We start from the raw sequence: 19,217 nt of genomic DNA on the forward strand, positions 1-19,217 counted from the left end.
TATGATCAGGTGGGCCATATTGGGACATCAATCTTGGGGCATATTTAATCACTGGGAAATTCAAAAAGTGTATGGGCACCTTTAGTTTGTGATGCCAAAATAAGATTAGCTGGCTTCCACAGTACAGACACAGCCAGATCCTGCCTGAACTCCAGGAATTTAGTGCAGGCAGCCGCAGGAGCCGGGGAAGGAATCTGATAGTGAAATCAAGATGTAAAGGAATTGGAGAGATTCAGAAACATTCTGTGATTAGTCAGTAAGGCCCCGTTCACACTGCAATCGTTGCCGTCCGTGCAATGCGTGCAGGAGGCAGACACGCACATAGAGTGCACTGTCTGATGTTCACACTGCATACGTTCCGGACCAGTGCGGTCCGTGAACGCATGCTACACGCATTTTTGAACAAAACGGGCTGCTGACCCACTCACTTTCAGTGAATGGGATCAGCCACGCAACGCATACAAACGCTGATGGCCATCCACGTTTCATGATGTGAACGTGGCCTAAGATCTGATCTCTGGGAAAGCCAAAAGTAGGCCGAGTACCAAAATTTGGGAAAAACAGCTATAAATGAGTTTGGCATAAGTATGTTTTTGAAAGCCATCCCAGGGTGCTAAAAGTCAGCAGGACAAGGACACTGAACGATTCCCCTGTTTTGTTCACCCTTGCAGATCTGACACTACAGTGATGAGCGATATATACTCCTCTGGGTCTCTCACACATCACTGTGGTTTACAGACCCAGATTATAATGCAGCACCTACATGAGTCTGTGAGAAATATACTGCACAGTTTATCAGCGATTAGCCTGCAGTCTGCAATCACATATATAGTCCTATTCAAAAGACAAATGGCTGCTCACAGTCTGTGTGCTGCTACACCCAATCAGGATTATTCTCGGTACATCTGAAGCTGCCATGAGAAAAAGAAAGGGGGAGGGAGGAAAGAATGAGGTGAGGTGAAATCTCTGCAGTGGGTATTCCTCTTATGAAGGGAATTGTTTCCGATTTTCCACAAAAAAAGTGCTGCAATTTTAGATGTCTGGCCTGCCTTCCACACACATACAGACACAGCTGATACTATGCTGGGAATACATGATGAGTTTTTTTGGCAGATTTACTGTCAGATCGATTTTCCGATCGTTTTTCGGAACGATTTCCATTCACTTTTATGACAAAATTGATCAGAAAAATGATTAAAATTATATCGGAATCTGTCGGAAATTATCTATCGAGCTATCTATCTGTCAGAAAAAACTCATGGCGTATTCCCATCATTAAGGGGCTCATACATTGGTCGATTTAATCGATTGATCGATTCTATAAAATCGATTGATCAATCGCAAATTGATTCTATACAATCGCTGATGGATCAAATTGCGGCCGATTTCGATCAATTTGATCCATCTGAAAGGATGGAAAATCTAGGTCGGCTGCTGGCAGTGGATCGATGGCTTATAGAGTTGCATTGGATCTAATGGTGCAGTAATGCATTGAGGTCGAATTTCAATAGATTTCATTCTGAAATCTATTGGAAGTCTGTTCCTAGTGTGTGGCACACATCAGATTCCTGTCAGATTCGACCTGACAGGCATTTGAGTGAAATCTATCTGATTGTCGAAGCTGCTGCAAATCTATCAGTGTTTGGCCACCTTTAAGGTTCCTATACACTTACTCGATTTCCCGCTGATAGACAGCAGATTCGATCACTGTGATCGAATCTGCTGTGAAATAGATACACAAACACTGACCGATCTACTGATTTCCGTCCGAAATTGATCGCTCCCGTCGATCTGTCCACGTGGAAAATTTTGCTCGATCGCCGGCGGGTCAGGTGTGCGTCGATAGCGGCGTTCGAATGTCCGACGACCGACGCTAGCGTCAATACATTACCTGTTCCGCCGGTGCGTATCCCCGTGGACCCTTCTCCGCGCTGGGCTCCGGCTGGCTTCAGTTACTTCCTGTTGGGGGAAGTTTAAACAGTAGAGCGCCCTCTACTGTTTAAACCTCCCTGACAGGAAGTAAAGTGAAGCTGGAGCCCGGAGCGGAGAAGGGACAGCGGAGACCGGGGGACTCGCGCCGGCCGGATGAGGTAATGTATGCTGGGGGCGGCGGCAGCTCCACAGATTTTGAATCGATTTCATAGTAAAATCTATTCAAAATCTGTTTGCTGTGTAGGCAGCCTATAGATCCCTCTGTGATCAGATTAGATCACAGAGGGATCTATCTGCTGGTCGATCTGGTGGCAATCAACCAGTGTATGGCAGCCTTTAGACGGGATACAGGCCGCATATTTCTCCCTGATAGTCAGTTACCAAACAATAGGCGATCTCTGCTACACCTGAGTGTCATACTGGTGTCCCTATGTGATAAGATATTTCCATCCCCCACACTGAATATCACATCCTCAGGTGTAAAGTGCACCAGTCACCTGTGCATAATTATCAGGCAAATGATAACACAGAAGGTGCAGTCACTCTGGAAGTGCTAATAAAAGGTTTGCATTTGTCAGGACTTTACAGGTGCTTATCGGAACTTGGAGGTATTTCTGCAGGCTACATCCACAGTGGGACGTTATGGAGGCATTGCAGCACGGAATGACGCACTGCAATAATAAGTCTATGCGATTTTTACAGTGCATCGTTAGCGTTGTGGTGTAATGTTTTGCGTTATGGTAACACACTGCTGCAGTGAGTTACTGCTAAATGCACACGTTACCAGGTACAGGGAAGTATACTTATCATTGTATGCTTCATTGTACCTCAGTGTATGCGACAACACGGTTCTATCACTATTATACTTAAGGGGGCCATACACAAGGCGACAAACCAACCAATTGACCATCCAATTCGATGATTATAATCGAATTGGATGAAAATTGGTGCTGCCAAGTGCATGCCCGACCGACAAAGCGACCAATTTTGGGACAGAAATTGGCCGCACAGTCGATCACGCATGTTGGTAAATGTCGGGCCGAGGTTGGTCAGTCGGGTGCGCGGCGGTACGGCGGCCGAATTGCGAACGAGGACTACGAAACCCCCGCCGCTGCCGCCGCAATGTATAAATGTATGTAGTGTAGTGCATTTATACATTACCTGTCCGATGTCAGCCTCCATGCGGTTTCCGTCCATCTCCGGGTCCTGCATATACGCCAGCAGCACTATGTCTGACGTCATGAAGGCACATAGCGGCTTGCGTCAGATGCTCTGCGCCGCTAGCATGTATGCGGCTTACCTGGCGAGATGGACGGACACCGTGCGGAAGCTGCTACAGGACAGGTAATGTATAAATGCACTACACAACATACATTTATACATTTTAGGGGCAGCAGCGGGGCGGACGTGGCGGCTCAGCCGATTCCCTGATGATTTCATGCTGACATCGGACGGGAATCAGCCTGTAGTGTATGGGCAGATTCGATTAGAGATAAATTTGTCTCTTGGTCGAATCTGCCCATATTCGTTCTCATGTATGGCCACCTTTACACTTCTATTGCTATTACACTAAGAGGAACTGTCGCGAAAATCTTAAAATTTAAAACACATACAAACAAGAAGTACATTTCTCCCAGAGTAAAATGAGCCATAAATTACTTTTCTCCTATGTTGCTGCTGGGCTGGTGCACACCAGAGGTTTGTTTCTTCCACAAACGCAAACTCGGGGGCTGTAGCATTTTTTAAATTTCTGAGGCGTTTCTGCCTCAATGTTAAAGTGAAGGAAAGTGGAAAACACCTCTGAAAAACGAAAGATCAAATCGGTTTTCCAGGTGTTTTTGTTACAGAAGCTGTTCAGTAACAGCTGTACTGTAACAATATTTCAAATCTGCTACACAAAAATGCTCTTAAAAACGTTAGTCAGAAAACGTCTCTAAACATGCGTAGAATTGCTCTGAAATCTGCTTCAAAAACCATCTGCTAGAGGTTTTTGGTGTGCACTGACCCTCAGTCGGTATTTCTCCTGTCTCTAATACTATTAGCAACCACAAATAAAGGCTACAACCTTTCAGGAATATTAATAAAAACAATCAGTGGGACAGTTAGCCCCCCCCCCCCCCCCCCCCATTTAGAATGAAAGCACAGCACCAACAATTTGCACCACGCGTTATAGCCGCAGTGCGCCGCCCCCCCCCCAAAAAAAAAATGCCCTCAGACTCAGTATAGGTAGGTAGCCAGGTATAGCTGCCATCAGTATAGGATCTCATGTGTGTAGGTGCCCTCAATATAGGTTGCCAAGCATAGGTGCCCCAGTATAGTAAGTCAGTTGAAGGTCTCCATCCCCCCCATAGGTAGCCAGTCGTAGGTGCCACCAGTATAGGTAGCCAGGTGTTGGTGCCCTCAGCCAGCTATATGTGCCCCCAGTATAGGAAATCAGGTGTAGGTGCCCTCAGTATAGTTAACCAGCTATAGGTGCCCCCTTGGAAGCTGGCTCCCTGAGCGACCGCTCTGGTTGCTCGGGTCAAAGGCCAGCTATGTATGCTGGCAGAGCTGTGATGCAAGACACATCCAAACCCCTCTCCCCCATGCACGGCTATAGGTATACGGATGTGTGCTGCAAAAAATGCAGCATACCATCTGATTTTTCAACACATGCAAATCGGTTTCAATAAGCTGTGTTTCCCTGTCTGAATTGCATGCAGGGAAACACTGTGAGGCTGTAGACACACTATGAGCGCTTTCTGACCATCAGAGCTTTTGAGTGTTTTTTTTAAAAAAAACACTACCATTGCCTTGCATTCAAATCATGGTAAAATTGCAGTAAAATTGCCGAAATCGCAATTTTTTGAAACATTTTGGCAATTTTACCACTATTTTAATGCTAGTCAATGGGAACGTATTAAAAAAAAACGCTCACAAAGCTCTGATGGCCACAAAAGCACTCAGCGCACATAGGGCTTGATTCACAAAAGCGTAATAATGCTTATCACGCCCCTGCTATGCTTGCAAATGTGTACTTTAGCGCGCGCACGCGAATGTTAACGCGGGCAAAGCTTTGACATCACGGCGGCCGGCGTAACTGTACTACGCATGCGCGATTAAACGTCATCTTCCAGGAACAGAGGGCCCGACATTCAGACCCGGTGTCACCAGGAGCCATTTGTGCGGAGAGACTGGGAGAGGAGCCAGGACGCCGCCATGGGATCTCCCGACCTACGGTGGGCTGCAGAAAGCCCCAGGTAAGTACCAATTTCAATTATTTTCAGAGCTCAGGGTCCCTTTTAGCACTAGAGATTTTAAAAGCTCTTGCTAATGTATTGCTATGAGGGATTTTTAGAAATTGAAGTGCCTTTAAAAATGAAACGTAAATGTTCCCATGCAGCCCTACTAAGAACACAGCAAAACACTAGTATTATTTTTTAAAGTATAACAGCTCATTTGCACTAGGGGCTTGGTTCACTAAACCGTGATAACTCACGTCACAGCCGCGCTAGTGAAAAAGCACGCAGAAACACTAGCGCGGCCGTCATACGAGTTATTACGGTTTAGTGAATCAAGCATTATGTGCGTGATATCCACGGTAATACGAAAGTACCGCTGACTGTGTGGAGGGGGGAGGGGTGGTTAAAGTGAACCTCCGGACTAAAAATCTACTCAGCAGAACTGAAAAGGCTTGATGTTTCTTTCACAGCATCAGAACTTTGTTTTTCTTACCAAAGCATCATTTTTAGCTGCATTTTTAGCTAAGCTCCACCCCATCAAAGAAAAAAAGCCAGTTTTCCCTGATGCTGTGCAGAGCATGATGGGATTTCCTATGTTGTTATTCACATTGCCTAGCAACTGGGAGAGGTGCTCAGGACACAGGACAGTTGGAACTGTGTCTCATGCTCCCTATCACCTCCTTTCAACCAAAAAGATGGCTGCCCCCATGAAATCACAAACATTTGCCTGTTCTTTTAAAACAGTGTGGGTAAGAGATTATATTACCTATCTATTTTAATTAACATAACTAATGTAACTTAATGACAGTATGTTTGTTTAGGCTGAAGTTCCTCTTTAAGATTAGGCATTGGTAGAGGGAGGGTTCTGTGTGAGAATAGGTTTATATTTAGTCGTAGTTAAATATTGGTATTGTTTATCAATATTTTACTATCGTAATTTCACATAGAGAGTCTGAAGCGAGATTAAATAAATGATTTTACCTTGTATTAATGTTCAGCACTATAGTTAGTGCTAAAACGCCGCATTCCCATGGCAAAACAAGGGGTTTATACCCCCCAAATCCCCTGGGCTAACAGCGGGGAGCGCTTCCTGCTTGAGGCAGAGCTTTTGACTGTAGCTCTGCCTCTTCGCGCTTCAATCCCCGCTGATCGCCGCCTTTCCCCGCCCCTCTCAGTCTTCCTTCACAGAGAGGGGCGGGGAGAGGCGGAGATCTGCGGGCAGATTGACGCGCATGGAGGCAGAGCTGCAGGTCTTAGCTCTGCCTCCATGAGCAGCAAAATCCACGACCAAGAAAGTCGTGGATTTTGCAGAGGGGATTTGGGGGGTATAAACCACTCGTTTTGCCGCGGGGATGCAGCGGTTTAGCATTCCCTAATCTGCTTAACATTAATACAATGTAAAATCATTAATTTAATCTCGCTTCAGAGTCTCTTTAAAAACATAGAGTATCAGTAAATAATACCGATATTGTACACGCCAAAATTGGGCTGCCTAAATTCTCTCACGCCAGAAATAAACCAGTTTTCTCATGTGAGGATGGCGGTGCGGAAAGGCCCACTGTCCTCATCATTGGGTCGATGGCGTTTCGTCTTTCATTTTGCAAGGGCTTTGGTCTGTCTGCGTTGAGATAAATTTTCTTTTCTTGGCCAAGTCCCACATTCATACCTCCCAACTTTTGGAGAAAGAGAGACACGTAAGCCACACCCCTGATCACACCCCTAGTCACGCATACCATAAAGATTTCATAAGAAAAATATGTTGTTTTATAATTTAAACCACACTGGTCCTTTCTATCCTCCTTCCTTTTCCTTCATATTAACATTTTAAAATTAGTAATATATCAATTTAATTAAAGGATGGGAATAAAGTTTAGAGTCAATCAAACACATTTTTAGTAGAGAAATATATACATTTACATAGAAAGAGGGACAAAGTCCTGAAAGAGGGACACGTGAGGAGGAAAGAGGGACAGGGCTCCCAAAGAGGGACTGTCCCTCCAAAAGAAGGACAGTTGGAAGTTATGCACATTTTACACCTATGACTGGAATAGCTGCTCTCCAGGCATGGCACATCCTGGCTGCATGTCATTATCATACATTATTTGCATCTGGCATTATGATGTACATTTCCCAATACACTACAGCTGAGGTGAAATATTAGCTACCCATTGTCTGGCTATGTCTTTATTTTTAGTTTATTCTGAAAGCACAACGGTTCTCTCACAAGAACATTATCGTTCATCGGCCCCCCACCATAGCCAACAAGGCACGCCGAGTGCTATCAGTAGCCCCGCCCCTCGTAAGCAAGCACCCTCTGGCCAATCAGACGCCACATTTCGATTCTTCCTGCGCGTTTCCCTGTTTCCTGACTTATAAAGAGTAGAAGGACGCTGATTGGCTGCCCAGTGCCCAGTGCTCTCACTTCCCGCACTGACTGCATACCAGGGACAGAAGAAGAAGCTGGGTGACTCTGACCACGTGACCCGGAGCGAGCGCTTCTCGTGCAGGTAATGAGTTTCCTCAGTGTTGGGAGACAGGGGAGCGGCTCCAGGGTGTGCATCCCGCTGCCCCCTCCCCCCCCCCCCCAGCAGCTCTCATTCCCTCCTGTTATACCCACACATGTGCAATCACTGTTCTGTCAACACACTAGAATCTGAGTGTATCCTGTATGGGCATTGGGCAGCTCGTAGGTGGGAGCCTGAAGCTCTTATGCTAGGTACAGAAAGTTCAATTTCCCAAAGGAATGACAGGAATCAAATTATTATTTCCAACATGCCTGATATGTATCCCTTTAGATAAAAGGATTGATTTTGGGAAGTAGAAAAATGCATCATCTTTATCAATCAGGAGCAGTTAAAGGAGTACTGTGGGGGGTAAGGGGGAAAAAGAGTTAAACTTACCCAGGGCTTCTAACGGTCCCCTGCAGATGTCCTGCGCCCGCGCAGCCACTCACTGTAACGGTCCCCTGCAGATGTTGCGGCCGCGCAGCCACTCACCGATGCTCCGGCCAAACCACTGTGCCTGGACCGTACTGGGCCTGCGCAGTAGTACGCTTCTGGTGACGTCAGCAGGAGCAAGGGCGCAGTTGCTCAGGCACAGTGGTATAACGACCTTAAAGTTGGCTTCGCTTCTGATTGGAGGAGCTCGCATTGAATGACATACAGAAGGTAAATAGATGGCTAGCGACGAGACTGTCACTAGCCAATCGCTATTTACAGTGGGGCACAGGAGACCCCGGGGGGGACTAGAGGCGGCAATAGCAAGACCCAGAGGCATGTGATTATGCACAGGACATGCCTCTGTGGTCTCTTTATTAAGATTTCAAATACCCGCCTCAGGTTCTCTTTAAGTGCACTCGATACAATTTCCCATTAGATTACCCGTGATAGGACAGGAAATTGAATTACGTGTACCCAGCGTTAGGGCTTGAGCACACAAACACGCTTGTGTCCACTTCTGTTTACTTTTCTGCATCACTTAAGCCTCGTTCACATCAATCGCGCATGGCCGTGCGATCTGAACGCAACACATATGAACGCACGCCATCTGCGTTTGTATGCATTGCGTGGCTGATCCCATTCACTGAAAGTGAAGGGATCAGCTGCACGTTTTGTTAGAAAATGCACGTAGCATGCGTTTGCGGACCACACTGGTCCAGAACGCATGCAGTATGAACATCAGACAGTGCAGTCTATGCACTTTTTTATGTCAGGCGTGTCTGCCTCCTGCACGTGTTGCCGAGATCCAGACGGCAACGCGGGCAGTGTGAACAGGGCCTAACATTGATGTATTACTGAAAATCAGACAGACGGGAGTTCTTGTGATGAGGCCCTTAACCTTCCTGGCGGTAACCCCGGGGTAAGCCGCGCAGGAGGTTTTCTCAGGCCCTGCTGGGCCGATCTGCGTAATTTTTTTTTGCTGAACGTAGCCCCGCGCCGATTCGCCGCTATCCGCGCCGCCGCAGAGCCCCCCCCCCTAGACCCCTGCGCTGCCTGGCCTATCATCGCCAGGCAGCACTAAGGGGTGGATCGGGTCTCCCTTAGACGTCACGGCGACGGGGGAAGCCCTCCAGGAAATCCCGTTCTTTGAACGGGATTTCCTGATCGCCTGGGGTGATGCCGCTGAGCTGAGCTGGGCTATCACGTAGCGAGCCCTAGGCTCAAAAAACCGGCAGCGCTGCCCCGTGGCGGTTTTTAATAGACCGCCAGGAGGGTTAAAGGAACCCTGAGATGGGGGATAGAAAACAAATATACATACCTGAGGCTTCCTCCAGCTTCTTTCAGGTTCATTGCTTCTGTGCTGCCTGGATCCTCCGCTATCTGGCCTGGTAATTCTAATTGCAGCGTACTGTGCATGCGCATCCTAGCCACATGAGCCCCCATTTCTTCCCGTCACAGGGAGTGTTAAGCGCCTGCGCAGTTCCAGTGCACAGAACAGCGATGGGGGGAGCGTGCAGCCGAACTGCGCATGTCCCGACGGGCACTGACTGAAGGAATTACTGAGACGATCCAGGCAGGGCGGGAGAATGGTGAGGTAGCAATCAGCCTGTAGGGGGCTGGAGGAAGCCCCAAGTATCTATTTTTTTTCCTCCCCCGGTCTCAGGTACACTTTAACCACTTGCCGACCGCACGCTTATACCGTGCGTCGGCAAAGTGGCAGCTGCAGGACCAGCGACGCAGTTCTGCGTCGCCGGCTGCAGGCTAATTAATCAGGAAGCAGCCGCTCGCGCGAGCGGCTGCTTCCTGTCAATTGACGGCGGGGGGCTCCGTGTATAGCCTGCGGGCCGCCGATGGCGGGGACAGGAGGGGAGGGGACAGGTAGGAGAGGGAGGGGGGAATTTCGCAGCGGAGGGGGGCTTTGAGGTGCCCCCCCCCCCCCCCCCCCCGCAACATGCCTGCAGGCAGGAGCGATCAGACCCCCCCTGCACATCATCCCCATAGGAGGGAAAAAAGGGGGGCGATCTGATCGCTCTGCGTGCCCGCTGATCTGTGCTGGGGGCTGCAGAGCCCACCCAGGACAGATCCCAACAAACAGCGCTGGTCCTTAAGGGGGGTAAAGGGTGGGTCCTCAAGTGGTTAAAGAGAACCCAAGGTGGGTTTGGGAAATCAATATTAGGACACAGAGGCACATTCTGCATACAATCACCAGCCTCTGTGTCCTTACAGTGTGCCCCCAGGCTCCCCTCATGCTCTGTTGTTCCCATTATAAAATCTGTCGGGTTAGCGACGCACACATTGTCGCTAGTCTGCTGTTTACCTTCAGGCTGCCACTCACAGCCGCTCCCCGCCTCCTGTATAGCGTGGTTCCCCACCTGTGTCACTTCCCTTCCTGCCTCTGTAAGCTTCCACCAATCGGCTTACAGGGGAAGGAAGGGACACAGGCGGGGAGCCGTGCTATACAGGAGGCAGGTGAGTGGCAGCCTGAAGGTAAACAGCAGACTAGCGACAATGTGCATGGCGCTAACCTGGCGGATTTTATAATGGGGGACAGCAGAGCCCGTGGGGGGGCTGGAGGCACATTGAAAGGACACAGAGGCAAGTGATTGTATGCAGAATGTGCCTCTGTGTCCTAATATGATTTCAGAAACCCACCTTTGGTTCTCTTTAAAGGGAACCAGAGACGCCGGAATCTTAAAAAGAAAAAAAGATTTTATACATACCTGGGGCTTCTTTCAGCCCCATAAGCCAGCATCGATCCCACGCCGCCATCCTCCGCTTCCTGGATCGCCGGTACCGGGTCCCATCACTTCCGACGGATGCGGCCAAATGTCCGCATGAGCAGGGGCTCCCTTCATATCCTTACGCGTGCAGCTGCGCAGTATGCAGCTGCACGCGTATGCCGGGAGCCCCTGTGATGCGGACAATTGTCCGCATGCTGCCGCCGACTGGCCGAAACTACGGGACCCGGTACCGCCGGATACAGGAAGCGGAGGAGGGCGGCGTGGGAGCGATCCGTGCGTATGGGGCTGGAGGAAGCACCAGGTATATATAAAATCTTCTTTCTGGGGCCTATGGTTCCCTTTAAGCGGGCTATGGATGGAGTCACAAAGAGTCAGAGCCTCAACATTCTAATAGTTACAGTGGTTTGCAAAAGTATTCGGCCCCCTTGAAGTTTTTTCTACATTTTGTCATATTACTGCCACAAACATGAATCAATTTTATTGGAATTCCACATGAAAGACCAATACAAAGAGGTGTACACATGAGAAGTGGAACGAAAATCATACATGATTCCAAACATTTAAAAAAAAAAATAACTGCAAAGTGGGGAGTGCGTAATTATTCAGCCCCCTGAGTCAATATTTTGTAGAACCACCTTTTGCTGCAATTACAGCTGCCAGTCTTTAAGGGTATGTCTCTACCAGCTTTGCACATCTAGGGCTTGATTCACAAAGCGGTGATAACCCAGTTATCACGCCTAAAAGACTTTAGGCGTGATGACCTTTTCACCACTGAGTTATCACCGCTTTTTCCTGCTCTGCGCGCGCGCAAAGTCCCATAGGGTTTAATGGGAGCTTCGCGCGAAGCGTCGGGTGCTGCGCGCGCACTTACGCGCGTACGCGCGGTAACTTCGCGCGAGTTTCTTCTTATCACGCCTAAAGTGAGTTTAGGCGTGATAAGGGGCTTTTCACTGGCGTGCTAACTGTTAGCACCGCTTTGTGAATCAGGCCCCTAGAGACTGAAATCCTTGCCCATTCTTCTTTGCAAAACAGCTCCAGCTCAGTCAGATTAGATGGACAGCGTTTGTGAACTGCAGTTTTCAGATCTTGCCACAGATACTCGATTGGATTTAGATCTGGACTTTGACTGGGCCATTCTAACACATGGATATGTTTTGTTTTAACCTGCCTGGCGTTCTATTAAGATCGCCAGGCAGGCTGCGGGAGGGTTTTTTTTTAATAAAAAAAAAACTATTTCATGCAGCCAACTGAAAGTTGGCTGCATGAAAGCCCACTAGAGGGCGCTCCGGAGGCGATCTTCCGATCGCCTCCGGCGCCCAGAATAAACAAGGAAGGCCGCAATGAGCGGCCTTCCTTGTTTTGCTTACATCGTCGCCATAGCGACGAGCGGAGTGACGTCATCGACGTCAGCCGACGTCCTGACGTCAGCCGCCTCCGATCCAGCCCTTAGCGCTGGCCGGAACTTTTTGTTCCGGCTACGCTGGGCTCAGGCGGCTAGGGGGGCCCTCTTTCGCCGCTGCTCGCGGCGGATCGCCGCAGAGCGGCGGCGATCAGGCAGCACACGCGGCTGGCAAAGTGCCGGCTGCGTGTGCTGCTTTTTATTTGAGCCAAATCGGCCCAGCAGGGCCTGAGCGGCAGGCTCCGGCGGTACTGGACGAGCTGAGCTCGTCCAGACCGCCCAGCAGGTTAAACCATTCCATTGTTGCCCTGGCTTTATGTTTAGGGTCGTTTTCCTGCTAGAATGTGAACCTCCACCCCAGTCTCTGGTCTTTTGCAGACTCCAAGAGGTTTTCTTTCAAGATTGCCCTGTATTTGGCTCCATCCATCTTCCCATCAACAAAAGTTCCATTTTGGTCTCATCTGACCAGAGCACCTTCTTCCACATGCTTGCTGTGTCCCCCACATGGCTTGTGGCAAACTGCAAACGTGACTTCTTATGCTTTTCTGTTAATAATGGCTTTCTTCTTGCCACTCTTCCATAAAGGCCAACTTTGTGCAGTGCATGACTAATAGTTGTCCTGTGGACAGATTCCCCCACCTGAGCTGTAGATCTCTGCAGCTCGTCCAGAGTCACCATGGGCCTCTTGACTGCATTTCTGATCAGCGCTCTCCTAGTTGGCCTGTGAGTTTAGGTGGATGGCCTTGTCTTGGTAGGTTTACAGTTGTGCCATACTCCTTCCATTTCTGAATGATCGCTTGAACAGTGCTCCGTGGGATGTTCAAGGCTTTGGAAATCTTTTTGTAGCCTAAGCCTGCATTAAATTTCTCAATAACTTTAACCCTGACCTGTCTGGTGTGTTCTTTGGACTTCATGGTGTTGTTGCTCCCAATATTCTCTTAGACAACCTCTGAGGCCGTCACAGAGCAGCTGTATTTGTACTGACATTAGATTAAACACAGATGCACTCTATTTAGTCATTAGCACTCATCAGGCAATGTCTATGGGCAACTGACTGCACTCAGACCAAAGGGGGCTGAATAATTACGCACACCCTTTTTTGCAGTTATTTATTTGTAAAAAATGTTTGGAATCATGTATGATTTTCGTTCCACTTCTCACGTATACACCACTTTGTATTGGTCTTTCATGTGGAATTCCAATGTGGAAAACTTCAGGGGGCCGAATACTTTTGCAAACCACTGTATGCATAATCTAACCAGATACTGCTTGTCCTGTCATAGTACCCCCCACCCCCCCTCTGTGCTGCCACTGTTGCCCTTACCACAGCTCTGACTGCTCTGCCTACCGCGTGTTCTCTCATGGATCACACTTTTATATTGCTGTGCAGAATAGCAGAGACCGCCTAGGCAAGTATGGAAGCATTTGCTCACAGGTGTGCGGGGGGCACGGAGTGGACAAAGCATGCACTTACAACTCCCACTGAAGCTACAAACTGGGGGCTATAGCATCATCATGGGGGGGGGGCTACAAATATGGCCCTTGAAAACATGATATAAATGATATGAAAACATCCATACTGAATACCCCCAAAGAGGTAATGAGTTAAAAAAAACACACCTTGTTCAGATTAAATGTCCGATTTTTCTCTTCTTTCTTTCAAATCTGAGCCTCATTAGGTATACAGGGAGTGCAGAATTATTAGGCAAGTTGTATGTTTGAGGAATCATTTTATTATTGAACAACAACCATGTTCTCAATGAACCCAAAAAACTCATTCATATCAAAGCTGAATATTTTTGAAAGTAGTTTTTAGTTTGTTTTTAGTTTTAGCTATTTTAGGGGGATATCTGTGTGTGCAGGTGACTATTACTGTGCATAATTATTAGGCAACTTAACAAAAAACAAATATATGCCCATTTCAATTATTTATTTTTACCAGTGAAACTAATATAACATTTCTGACATTCGAAAACAAAAACAAATCAGTGACCAATATAGCCACCTTTCTTTGCAAGCACACTCAAAAGCCTGCCATCCATGGATTCTGTCAGTGTTTTGATCTGTTCACCATCAACATTGCGTGCAGCAGCAACCACAGCCTCCCAGACACTGTTCAGAGAGGTGTACTGTTTTCCCTCCTTGTAAATCTCATATTTTATGATGGACCACAGGTTCTCAATGGGGTTCAGCTCAGGTAAACAAGGAGGCCATGTCATTCGTTTTTCTTCTTTTATACCCTTTCTTGCCAGCCACGCTGTGGAGTACTTGGACGCGTGTGATGGAGCATTGTCCTGCATGAAAATCATGTTTTTCTTGAAAGATGCAGACTTCTTTCTGTACCACTGCTTGAAGAAGGTGTCTTCCAGAAACTGGCAGTAGGACTGGGAGTTGAGCTTGACTCCATCCTAAACCCGAAAAGGCCCCACAAGCTAATCATTGATGATACCAGCCCAAAATAGTACTTCACCTCCACCTTGCTGGCGTCTGAGTCGGACTGGAGATCTCTGCCCTTTACCAATCCAGCCACTGGCCCATCAAGACTCACTCTCATTTCATCAGTCCATAAAACCTTAGAAAAATCAGTCTTGAGATATTTCTTGGCCCAGTGTTGACGTTTCAGCTTGTGTGTCTTGTTCAGTGGTGGTCGTCTTTCAGCCTTTCTTACCTTGGCCATGTCTCTGAGTATTGCACACCTTGTGCTTTTGGGCACTCCAGTGATGTTGCAGCTCTGAAATATGGCCAAACTGGTGGCAAGTGGCATCTTGGCAGCTGCACACTTGACTTTTCTCAGTTCATGGGCAGTTATTTTGCGCCTTTGTTTTTCCACATGCTTCTTGCGACCCTGTTGACTATTTTGAATGAAACGATTGATTGTTCGATGATCACGCTTCAGAAGCTTTGCAATTTTAAGAGTGCTGCATCCCTCTGCAAGATATCTCACTATTTTTGACTTCTGAGCCTGTCAAGTCCTTCTTTTGACCCATTTTGCCAAAGGAAAGGAAGTTGCCTAATAATTATGCACACCTGATATAAGGTGTTGATGTCATTAGACCACACACCTTCTCATTAGAGATGCACATCACCTAATATGCTTAATTGGTTTTTCGAGCCTATACAGCTTGGAGTAAGACAACATGCATAAAGAGGATGATGTGGTCAAAATACTCATTTGCCTAATAATTCTGCACTCCCTGTGTACAGTATATTACACAGACCAGTATTAGTGCCGCTTTCCCAGCTAAAAGCCTAGATCAAATCTATATGACAATTATCATGCGCCTGGGAGGTTTGACATCGAAGTGTGAGTGATCTTTTGTTGCAAATCGATGCATACTGTGGGTTTGATTCGCTAAAGGGTGATGACTGCTTGCACAGCAGTTATCACGCGATTCCCCACGCGCGGCGCTTTGCGCGCGTAAACCATTACTCCGCGTGATAAGCGGAGCTTTGCGCGCAACCGGCCGTGTGAAGCAAGCAATCGATCGCGCGCAAAGCTCCGCTTATCACGTGGAGTAAAGATTTACTCGCGCGGGGAATCGTGTGATGACTGCTGTGCAAGCAGTTATCACCCTTTAGTGAATCCAGCCCTATGTATGAAGTGTATTGAAGCGTTACACAATAATTAATATATATATATATATATATATATATATACATACTGTATATATATATATATACAGTATATATATATATATATATATATATATTTAATACATCATTTGAGTGCCATCGCTCCTTTGTCCAACCTTTTCAAATCTGTAATGGTGGGAATATACGGCTCGATTCTGGGTCATTTCGATGGCCTGATAATTTTCTGACACGTCCGATTTCCCGCCCAATCGATTCTGCATTGAGGACAATGGAAAACGATAAGAAAAACAAGCAGAAGATAATCACCTTCAGAATCGAGCTGCAAAATTGAGCCGTGTATGCCCAGCATTAGAAATCGGTTCTAAAAGAGTAAAGAGATCCGGGCACCAGCCTGCTTTCCAAATGTCGCCTTTTTTCGTTCCTCACATCAACCGGCATTGCAAGGCACAAGTTAAAGCCTAATGGCTGTTTTGCAGCTGTTTGGCCGGCGGGTAGAGTAGCCTGATGTCACATGCGACATAGGCGGAAGTGGGGATCCCCTTTACACGCATCCAAGGTGGGCGTGCTTACGCCTGAGGCGGACGAGCGGCTTGGGGCGGCGCCTGGTCTCGGTGCACGTTTGGCAGGGGGAGGTGGTCTGCAGAAGCGGTAAGTACTAACGGGAGGTTCTCTGTATATCTTTTAGGTTATATAAGTGCAGTGTTCTCCCCAGGCTCTTTTAGCTGGGTGCTCCACCCGGCTACTTTTGGTGAGCACCCGGCTGTCATCTTCTCCTCTTATGCTGTAAGCAGAGTTGTGCAGAGAAGCGCTGGTCCTGCATTCTCTCATCTCACCCCACCTGGCTACTTTTTCATGCCACCTGGCTGGAAAAAAATTCTTGCACAGAACACTGAGAACACTGAAGTGTATACCTTGTGACTTGACAAGTTGTATGTAATTCACTGCCTTTGTGGAAGCAGGGTCTCCCTGCGAAACAGCTGCAGCTGTTAGGCTTTTACTTGTGCCCAGTAATGTTGGTTAAAGGTGCCGTTTGGAAAGCAGGCTGGTGCCTTGATCTCTCTACTCTTCTGGTAACGATTGGATCTGTTTTCTGGAGGCACAGCCTTTTGCACCCACTGCTCCTCAAACTGTCATTCAGACATCTGGTGCCGGTTCTGATCTACTCTACAGATTACGCTATTAGAAATCGGCCTGCCACGCTGTCCCCTCCCCCCCGCCAAGTGTATGGGTCTCCCTTGTGCCCGTACTCAGTGAAAGTCTCGCCTCCTCCAGTGTTCAGAGTCATGGCGAGAAACTGTACCTTGTGACACATTGCGCATAGTGACATCTCAGCATACGCTGTTGTCATGTCGAAAAAGCGCTCACGGTGAAGCTGAACACATGAGGGGTCGGGAATCAGGTCTTTTCATTGCCTGCACTGCGCCTGATTTAGGCGCCACCATGGACCATAATGTTAGTTACGGCTATAGCTGCACAGCCTGAATTGCGATAGAATTACTGTAATTCAGGTGCCAGCAATAGCCATACTCCATATTACGCGTCCACAAGAAGTAATTAGGTAATCAGTAGGGGAATATATTTAATGGACAACTGAAGGGAGAGGGATGCCATATTTATTTGCCTGGCTATCCTGCTGATCCATTTGGCTGCAGCAGTGTCTGAATACCACCAGAAACAAGCATGCAGCTAATCTTGTCAGATCTGACAATGAAGTCAGAAACACCTGATCTGCTGCATGCTTGTTCAGGGTCTATGGCTAAAAGTATTAGAAGCAGAAGATCAACAGGACAGCCAGGCAACTGGTATAAATATGGCAGCCTTCATACCCCTCTACTTTCAGTTGTCCTTAAACATATACCCCAAGATTACCTGTGTGCAAAAAAAGTCTTCATAAAGACTATGGCTTCAATTCATCAAGCATTACCGCATTCGGTAATGCTGAAAACAGCTGAGTTAACGGAGGACTTAAGAAAATGTTAATTCATCAAAGCTGTTACCGAATGAGAAGCTGAAATGACAGAGCAATGAGATAAATTACCGACTTGTGCTCAACACATGTCAGCAAATGTCAGTAAATGTTAATTCATCAAGGTTACCACATTCGCTAACACATTCGGTGTTTATCTCCAGCTCTCCCCTCTCCTTACAGGCTTCCAAAGCCTTCTGTGTGAATGTTTTCATGATTAACAGGAGCAGGCAGCCAATAGAAACAGCCCCTGTTCTCCTGCAAGTGCTGCTGATAGGTGCTGATAGGTCACAGGCTTCTTCACACAAGCTTCCAAACCCCCCAGGCAGTGAGCAGAGAGAACGGGACAAAAGATATCCCCAGATGTCCTTCGGTCGTTTAACCCTTTGAGTCCCTGTTTGAATATGCAAAGATGCAAGTGGTGAAATCACCAAGCATGTCATTTGTAATGTCTCCAGGAAGTTTATCTACGTTGTGGCAAATAAGTAAAATGTTAAGAAACACTGATGGACAGATTCAGAGCAGCAGAGGCAGTATAAATAACAGTAAATATAACACATTTTTACATGTAAAGGGATGTCTGGATGCCTTCTATTGTTATCAGCTTGTAACAACACAGAGACATTCCAAGCTGCTCTGCACCACTCTGCTGTTATCTAATGGCCCATACTCACGAGGGACTTTTGTCGCCTCAACACGCGGCGCGCGCGTGTTGCGGCGACAGGTCGCCCGTGAGTATGGGCCGTCGCACGCGCGCGCGCCCCCGAACTGTCGCCCGTCGCTATGTCGCCATGCGATTGAAACTTTCAATCGCATGGCGACAGTCGCCGCTGCCCCCCCGCCGCAACTGTCGCTAGTCCGCGTGAGTACGCGGACTAGCGACAGCAACCTCCATTGAGGTTCACAGACCTTCCGGTGAGCTTCCGGCGGGGGGAGGAGGAACGTCAGCGACAGCTTCCGCCTTGCCGCTGGTCCCTCTTCCGCATGTGTACGCGGAGGGACCTGGCGAGAAGCTGTCGCCGGCCTGTCGCCCACACGCTCACGTGTGCTGGCGACAGGCGAGTTTTGCAGCCCGTGAGTACGGGCCTTAACAGCCTTTGATGAACTGAAGCAGTAGTACTTCGGTAACTTAACGAACCTCTACCACACATGGGAAAATATTGATGAATTAGCACAGTGAAGTGTAAAATACCGAATGCGGTATTTAAAGGACTGGGATTTTGTTATCGAACAACCTTTGATGAATTGAAGCCTATGGCTTCAATTCATCAAGCATTACCGCATTCGGTAATGCTGAAAACAGCTGAGTTAACGGAGCACTTAAGAAAATGTTAATTCATCAAAGCTGTTACCGAATGAGAAGCTGAAATCACAGAGCAATGAGATAAATTACTGACTTGTGCTCAACACATGTCAGCAAATGTC

At 47.7% G+C, this 19,217-nt stretch overlaps 1 protein-coding gene across 1 annotated transcript in view; it reads left to right on the forward strand.

Annotated features, from left to right (window-relative positions):
* Positions 1-7,564: 7,564 nt before the first annotated feature.
* The window catches only part of LOC137537755 (uncharacterized), a 34,598-nt gene continuing 22,945 nt past the window's right edge, over positions 7,565-19,217 (forward strand). Inside the window, exon 1 of the mRNA XM_068259707.1 lies at positions 7,565-7,660. The gene's annotated coding sequence lies outside the window, so the exon portion shown is untranslated. The remainder of the gene's footprint in view (positions 7,661-19,217) is intronic.

This window comes from Hyperolius riggenbachi, chromosome 11, assembly GCF_040937935.1.
Source record: "Hyperolius riggenbachi isolate aHypRig1 chromosome 11, aHypRig1.pri, whole genome shotgun sequence".
Lineage (NCBI taxonomy): Eukaryota > Metazoa > Chordata > Amphibia > Anura > Hyperoliidae > Hyperolius > Hyperolius riggenbachi.